Below are 8,950 nucleotides of genomic sequence, written 5' to 3'. Positions count from 1 at the left end.
AATTTAACCCTGTTTGATGCACATGAAGAAATTAACATGGTAAATGTTGTTTTTTTTGTCTTCTTCTCTCCAAATCTGACTTGGGAGATGACAAAGGAAGACATCAAAAGGTTGCTCTTTCTTGTCTAGGCATTCAGGAAATCAAGGCACGAAAGCAGACAACCGAATTATCATTGCCTATTGTCTAAGGCTCTAGCACAACACCTAAAACCCACAAAACCCGATTCCATTATCAGCCTTCCATTGAACAAAAAGCGAACAACTGAAAGTCGCACATGGGCAATCACCAGAAAACACCAAAAAGCGATTATATTAGATATGAAACTGGTGCAACCTCGATGCTCATAAATTTAAAATGAAACTGGTGCAAAAAAATAGTGATACTAACAACGAGGCATATGAATAATGAGAAGCCCTCCACAAAATCAAATCATATAGACAGTTCAAAATTTGCCTCCCACTATCCACCTTTTCCATTCACAACAAAAGGTATTCCACTTAACAACAATAAGCAATCAATTATGCAACACATAAAACTATCGAAATCAAAGTTCAGAATCCATTCAAGACCAATACATCAAGGTTCCTTAGAAAGCCCCTCTTCCATCTCATCGATCGATCGCACCATTAATTTAGTTAAACACATCCAGAACGAACGCATAATCAACAAAAACCTTCATTGAATATAGAGCGATTCAGAACTTGATGCATTCATAAAACCCAAGGTTCAGTAAGATACTACCAACATATGTTTACCAATAAATTATCACTTCATTTCATTGTGTACAATACTACCAAATAACAACATATCGTCGGCCATGAAACCAGAATAGAACGCATATCCACAGCAAACTCTGTATTAACGAGTACCAACTCCCCCAAACCCTAAAAATTCAACGACCAAACTCTACATCTTAGCCATAAAGTGCACACCTTTGCTGCTGAAACCTCTTCATGATCCTCCCCACCTCTCCACCGTCTCCATCAAAGCAGACATTCTTATCAAACCAATCTCTCCAATCCGGCAACAGAGAGGTCAGGAGATTGATGAACTCTTCCCTGGCTTGCTCCTTGGGCATGTCCCCAAGTGCCAGCCATGCCTGCTGCATCGCCATGAAGCTATGGTCAGTAAAGCAAGTAAGCAACCTATGCAAGAGTTGATCACTGATATGAACAAAAGAAGGCTTGCTCATAAGACGAGCAAGAGATTTGGTGCTTTCCTCATTTCGGCAGCCACCAGGCAATCGATTGAACGGGAACTCAAAATCCACAAAGTATCTCGGATTTAAGCAGAAAAAGACAGAGCGAGAGAGGAGGAGTAAGGAGCAACTGGCGGTGGAATTCTTCACGGTTCCATCAATACAAAAAGAAGCAATCAGAGAAAAAACATCATGGGGCGTAACAGAGGGCAGCAAATCAACTTTTTCTCATCAAGATTTCATGTTTATGCAAAAAAAAATCAAGCCGGCAAAGAGGGACGCAGAGACAAGGCAACAAATGAAACACCCAAATCTAGAAGCAGGAGAAGCGAGAAAGATATTGAGCAGATTTCATGGTAAAAAAACCCCCGATCATCGTGCTCCATGGTAAAAAAAGACAGAGAGCGGGAAGAGGAGGAGTAAGGAGCAACTGGCGGTGGAGAGGGCAGCAAATGAAACGCCCAAATCAAGTTTTTCTCATGAAGATTTCATGTTTATGTAGAACAAAACATCAAGCCGGCAAAGAGGGATACAGAGACTCCTCAGCAAATGAAACGCCCAAATCTAGAAGAACTTAGGGCAAGAGAGAAAGGAAAGGCATCAGAGAGAGAAAGGGAGAAAGCATGCTAGCGGAGGAGTAGAAAGGCGACGGCGGAACGGAGAGGCGAGCTCGTTCTACTGTGGTACTGTGGTAAGACGGTGAGAAGGCAGGAGGGAACAGGAGCTGCGGAGGGCCAAAAACGGGTGAAACTCGAGCGGGTGAAGGCAAGAGGGAGCATGAGCTGCGGAGGCCCAAAAACGGGTGAAATTTCACCCGCTCGAAAATCCGAGCTCCGACTTTCTAGCGGGTGAAATTTCACCCGCTCCCTTTTGAGTTAAACGGGTGAAAATTCACCACGTTTGATGGGTTTTTAATCGGGCGGGTGAAATTTCATCCGCTCGTACAGATTTACCTCTCCCCAGGCCATTTCACCCACCCATCAAACGGGCCCTTAAGGTTGGATTTGATAGCTTCGGGTAGTATAAAAAGGTGTGTTTTGGGAGATTAGGATCTCAGTAGCATGGATTTAGGATTTTAAATCTATGCTATATGTTAAAAACCATGGATTGAAGGTCAGATGGGTCGGAGAGGGGGGTTTCGACCTTAAATCCATGGATTTGAGATCTCAAGGATCTCACATCAGCACAGATCAGGTGTCAATATAAAAACAAACACTTTTGTGGGTGTGTGTGGGCAATTTCCCACATGTTACCCACACTTGCCCTGCAAAGAGCATAAATCTTGAATTTTTTATAAAGAGAGAGAGAGAGAGAGAGAGTTAGATTGCCTAGAGCAATTATATTTGTACTTTTTTGTATCTAGGCATTATTATAGTAGCAACAAATGGTGACATGAGAAACATCATCGTTCACCTTCTGCAGTAGGTTCATGAAGAATGGACCTTTGACTCAGGTATATTAGGCAATAGTTTCTTTCATGTGCTTAGGACAAAGGATGGCATTTCAAGCAAAGCACATGTAAAACACCAACAGGCGAGATGGAGTCAAGCTCTACAGTTGATCTCCTCACACAAGTATTTCATCAAACATGTTTTATGTCAGTATTCAAAATCACAAACATGTCTTCATATGCCTTGTTGTGAAGCCACCCCAGTTAGTCGGGTTGTATGGCATTTACTATGTCCTCAGTTCAGTTCGATTATGGAGGGTGTTATTCTAATAGTATTGATGAGTGCAAGGGAAGAACTAGAAATTTTTTTCCATAGGGAACTAAATATATAGTTAAAAAATTTTCAATTAGACGTGGGAGAGTGACTTGGGTCTCGTGGAGTTGCCTCATATAACTACCTAGGTCCATCAAAGTCCAACCACTAAATTAAGGTTTCAGAAAGTGGGCTCCCTCACGTATTTCTGTCCTTTGGATGAGTGTTGATTTGGGTTGAGGTTGCTGTTCTTGAGGCTAAAATGTGGCTTGGTCTTAGCCCCTCCTCTCTCTCTCTCCCTTTCCCTTCAAACCATTTACCTCTAATCCATAGAATGTTAATCTTTGTGAATAAATTCTCAAATGAAGCCCCTTCTACTTAGCCAGGTATTCGATCCTAGATGACTTCATCTTCTTGATCTACCATTTCCAATCATTCCTTAATTAAAAGCAAATGGATCTCTTTGACCCCGATAACATAACGCTCAAGTGCTTAATTTGCCCGTATTGTGAGGATGGTACGTGGATAATGTCATTGCCTCGATTTCCAAGTAGTAGCAGAGCTACTTGTTGGCTGGGTGGCCACAGTCTACACCAGCCAAAATCCCATTATAATGTCTCAACATCACATTGTTACGACTTTAAAATTATATAGAGTGCCCACACCAAGTTTGTGTAACCAATTCAAGTGCCCCACAGTTAAAAAATCATAGCTCCACCATGATTTTAGAGCTAGAACTTTTAATTTCCTTTGGCTTGCGGCTGCTTCCTTTTTCGAATGATGCCCGCAGCGAACTCAATTGGCTAAATAACCCATGCAAGATCGATCCATTACTTTTGTCCCTCTTGGAACATGCATGCAGCGAGCATAGGTTTTCTCAAGCAAGAAGGTGGCCTCTTCTAGTTAACGCTATATCACCCAAGAGGAGACTGATTTTGCTACAATCTTGCGGATCATACGCGTTGATAATTTGAATGTAGAGGTCAATACCCCATGACTTGTACCATAAACACGTTTTATGAGGCATATTTAAATAGCATAAGGAAACAATGTTGTTGTGGATTAGTTAATGCTCAATTATGTATTAATTGAGAAAAGAAGGAAAGGGACGTGAGTTAGAGAAAGAATGAGAGGAAAGTGCTAGGGAGGAATAGAGAGATCGATTCCACTAGTTGCAATGGGGTGAGCGGAACCAATGTTATCAAAGTCTATATCTAGTAATCAAATTAAACCCCGATTTGTGCATGCCTCACGAAGACAGAGAAACGCTGCTCGCAGTGGCGGAGCCGGGGGTTCATTGTGTTATATCGAACAAAAATACCCATCAATTTTTTTCTTTTATTTTCCTTTTAGCTGTCTATCGTGTTATATTGAACAACTCTAATTAGATAGCTCGGTGTCTATAAAAAACTAAAGTCACCATTTTAATTTTCTTATATATATATATATAAGCATGCATGCACTTAAGCTTACCCATGAACAGGTTAGCAAAGGAAAAACTCAAATGGAGCTAGCAGTCGGCCTCCGGCAATTACAATAATAGTCTCACATATATTTTATAAAAAACTGCATTGGTTTTATAAAGAACAACGAAGACCGAAGGTTCCGTAGGAATACACACGACCCAACCACCGCTTTTTCGAAAGCGGCCAACCCTCAGCCCAAGTCCCTAACCTGACTCCATTCACCTCCCTTCCTCCCATTCCCCACTTCCCCACGCCAAAAACCCTTTTCAGGAAACCCAATTTTAAAATAAGGCCATCATGGAATGCAAGCACTCACCCTTCCATGTGTACATATATAAGGCTGATGATCTGAACCAGAGAAACTCAAATCGTCTCTTTCTAATCCAGAGTCCTGCAAATTAAGGGGCTCACCAGAGAGAGACAGAGACAGAGAAAAAGAACCGAGATCTTGGCCTACCTTTCTAGTTCTAATTAAGACTAAGTCTTACCAAGGAAGATGGCGATTAGTTCGAGCTCGGCAAAGCACAGGTGTTTCACCCTGCGCTGCAGCCGGCTGGTGAAGGAGCAAAAGGCTAGGCTCTACATTCTCCGGCAGTGCGCCACCATGTTATTGTGCTGGTACATCCACGGAGATGACTGAGCCAAAGGGGCTCTCTTGTAAAGATCATGATCTGGATACATACATGTGGTTGACTAGGCATACACAAAAAAATGAAGCCAGTTGAAGAATTTTTGGGTTGGCCATCTTTTTTTTCCGGGCAGAGGTGCTCGACCATGGCTGTTTTTCGACGTTTTTGCCGGATCATTTGAACTCCTCCAAGCGGGCTTCCGCGGTCCGGTTTTTGGCAGTCATGGGGCCGCTTTTTTACACCAGGGTTTCAGCTAACTAGAAAGTTCTGTCTTCCTTATTTTGGGTTTTGTACTCTGTCCAGGACTATCCTTTGTATGGGTTATGAACTTTCATTGCTTTGCCAAGAGGAAGAGGCTGCGTAGAATGGAGAGGTCAGAGGAAACAGAGTTGTTCCTTGATTTATCTTGGTGTATTCTTTTTCCACATATGTAATACAGACACTTTTGAATCTTGAATGTAGAGAAAAAAATGCTGATATAAAGTCATTGGCTGGTTCTTTCCGTTGCTTACATATGAATGACAACTATACATGATATTTCCTACTTTCTTAGCATATAACTATTGTTGGCTTGCATAGTTGCAATCAAAATTTTCTGTTATAACCAATAATTTGGGATTCCCAGTTAAATATTTTTAAGAGGTACATGGTAGTTGCCATTTCTTTTTCAAGTTACCAACTGAGTTGGCTTTGAGAAAAACAAATGGAAGGGGGGGTCTTGAAGCTTGAGCGGGCTCAAGTCCAAAATATTCCTGGCTCAGAAACAGTTACACAGAATATTTGTATACCAGAAAGTTGCTTATGGTCGTTTTGATTATTTTGTTATGTTTTGGACCATTACTTGGCACCGGAAATCCAAACCATCCTGCAAATGGATCCAAAAGATCCAACTTTCATTCCCATGGCCCCAGGCAAAGAGTCATTTCTTTTCTCTTATATATATAAAGAGGACGTAACGCATTTTATAATAGAGGTTGATGAAATTGAAAAAAAAAACAAGTTTTACTATCTTTCCTTATTATTTAAGCTGCTTTGCTTATTTACATCTTTAATTAGTGTTAGTTTTGGTAGATATTTAGTTTATCAGTCTCTAGTTTTCAGCATGAGGATTTTTGGATGAACAATAGAAGTTTTTCTTCCTACTTACTGCTTGGCTGAGAGCCAAAGCCAATAATCTTCCCCCTTTTCTCATATGGTATCAAGTTTGCTTTCGATGTCTCGGGGTAACGCTCATTCTATGCTTCAACTTACATATCAATGCTCTCTTTTTGAGGCAGAGATAGTTGATGCCACATGAAATAGAAGTGAGGTCTGGCTGTGTCTATAAACCCCCATATTGTCAATTGTGCCAACATATCACTCTCTCAACAGGCACCGTGTTAACACACTTGAGCATCTCCTAATTCTTCTTTGAACTTTTAAATGACTTCACACCATTGTTACAAATGTCATTTATGTGTTTTAAATATCAAGGTTTTTCCTGGATATATTTTCACAAAATTGTTTTTTTTTTAAATTTTGGCGTAAATATAAAACAATCAAAATGCAAAACTAAAAATATAGTAATAAAATGTGAAAAAATGATCAAAATGCAAAATATATTTTTACGTTTTTTTTTCCCCTGAGGCCTTAGTTTGTTGCCGAACTGCCTGCTACTAACGCCAATCCACGACACAGACTGGCACAAAATTCCAAATGATTCATCGTGATTATTACAATTCAATCTTTTTACAGTTATTCCTAAATTCAAAATCTAAACTAAATAAAAAATAGTGTTTGTTAAAGAAAAATATATATAGTGTAGAAGTAGATATATAATGAAGACCACCTTGATGAATTCTTGCTATCAGGAGTGGAACTTCTACAAGGAGCACTAGTTATAAGATTTTAAAATTTTAAGGAGAATTAGTATGTAAACAAAAAAATTATTGAAAAATAATATTAATATGAAAATAAAATAAAAATTTGACATCCATATGAGCAATTTCCCACAGATAATCCACACCTATCTCCACCCATACTTGCTAATACGAATTCATTTATGCATTTGGATTGAAGTATGAGGTTGGAGAAGTGCTTTGAACGGTAAGCATGGAAACTAGGTTGAGTACACCAAGTTTGAGGGAAGATCATTTCCTTCCCCTTTCCTTGCTCCACCTTTCCTTCCCAATCACTCTTCCTAGGTTCATCACTTTTCCTCTCTTCTTTATGTTCTTTTCATTTTAAATTTTTTTTCCCTTTACGCATTCCTACTTATGGAAAAACCCACCAACTTGAAAATTTTAAAATATATCTCTAAATATTCAATTACATTCTTCTAACTTTCACCAATCATGCAGGTTTTTCTCTCTCCCTCTGGCCAAATGATGTGTAATGTAACTGGGCGGGTAGCGACTCTCTCTCTCTCTCCCTCCGTGGGCCATGCATTTACGTAAGGGCTTGGATTGATTAAAGTGAATTGTTATGTAATTGGATTTGGATTCAAACTCAATTTTAAAAATCATAATTGAATCAAACTAGAATGAAGTTTGAAAGTTATAAGAAGTCATGTTGAACTTTTATTCTTTCTCAGTCAGATGTAGGACTTGGTTTTGGATTTGGTTATGAAACAACATGCAAAATCTGAAATTGAATAGTAATCTGATTCAAAGCATCGATCCGACTAATGTATGGCGCATGCTTCCTCTGCCTAATGTGATGACTCATCTAGACAATTAGCTACCAACTCTTAACTAAAGCATAAGCTACCAAGCTCTTCATATATAATTGGTTTTTTATTTTCTTTACTAAAAAGTACAGCCAGCTTCGATCTTGTGGTAAAAAGTGACTGAAACTATGCATCCTTCCATTATGGAACTTCCCCAAGATGGTGGAAGTGAATGAAATGAAAAGGATCTGGTCCTCGAGACTGAGAGTACTGCTAGTGAGGTACCGTCATCTCTCATCTATGAAAATCTTTAGTTGGAATATTAGAGGTCTTGCTAAGAGACCTGCGCAACACGAATTGCGTCTTATCTTCAACAAGTTCAAACCCTCTATAGGGTTTATTCTGGATTTCATGATTACCACTCACAGGATGCAGGTGATCATGGAAAGATATCACACCTACCATTTTGTGACTAATGCCAAGGGGTGTTGTTAGAGTTTTATGTATGTGGAATGAGGAGGAGATGGAAGCGTCTCGTGTGGTCGCTCATCAAGACTGGATTGGTGTCTTTTTTCGTAGATTATCGAACAATAAAGCTTTTGTTGTTTTTGGTGTATATTTGCCACCAAGGTTTGGGGAAAGGCTACAAAGTTTTTACCAACTTGAGGCCCTTGTGTCTAGAGTTGAAGGGCCGGTACTGCTGATTGGGGATTTTAATGTCATGTTGAATAGATACAACAAATCGGGATCTGCACCTTCAGCTAGTTCTTGTTTATCCTTTAGTCGCTTCATATATGCTTGCAGGTTAAAGGAGGTAGATGACAGACATAAGAGGTTCACATGGTTGAATCATAGACATGGTCAAGATTCTGTGCAATGTAAGTTGGACTGGTGCTTGGTGAATGATGAGTGGCAAGCTAGTTTTGGAGGGGAGGGCACCCTTAAGGTTCGGACTTATGCTAGTTCGGACCACTGTGCGCATATCTATCAAATCAGGGAGACCAGAGATGAGCACAAAGGTAAGAAACCATTTAGATTCTTTAAGCCTTGGTTGATGGACAAAAGAGGAAAGGATGTTATGTTGGAAGCGTGGAGAGGCGATGTCAGAGGGTGCCCCATGATGCGTCTCCTTGTTAAACTTAATCGTGTTAGAATGACAGTTTTATATTGGAATAAGAATTCTTTTGGCAACCTTGCTGAAAACATTGCAAATCTTCAAAGCAGATTGGAGGTTTGCAGCGTGTGGAACAAGGTACTGAGGGTGCACTTGATGATGAGCACACGGCTAGGCAGCAGCTTTCGCAGG

The sequence above is a fragment of the Nymphaea colorata genome, chromosome 2 (assembly GCF_008831285.2).
Source record: "Nymphaea colorata isolate Beijing-Zhang1983 chromosome 2, ASM883128v2, whole genome shotgun sequence".
In the NCBI taxonomy this organism is placed as follows: domain Eukaryota; kingdom Viridiplantae; phylum Streptophyta; class Magnoliopsida; order Nymphaeales; family Nymphaeaceae; genus Nymphaea; species Nymphaea colorata.
Note: the sequence above shows the minus strand (reverse complement) of the source record.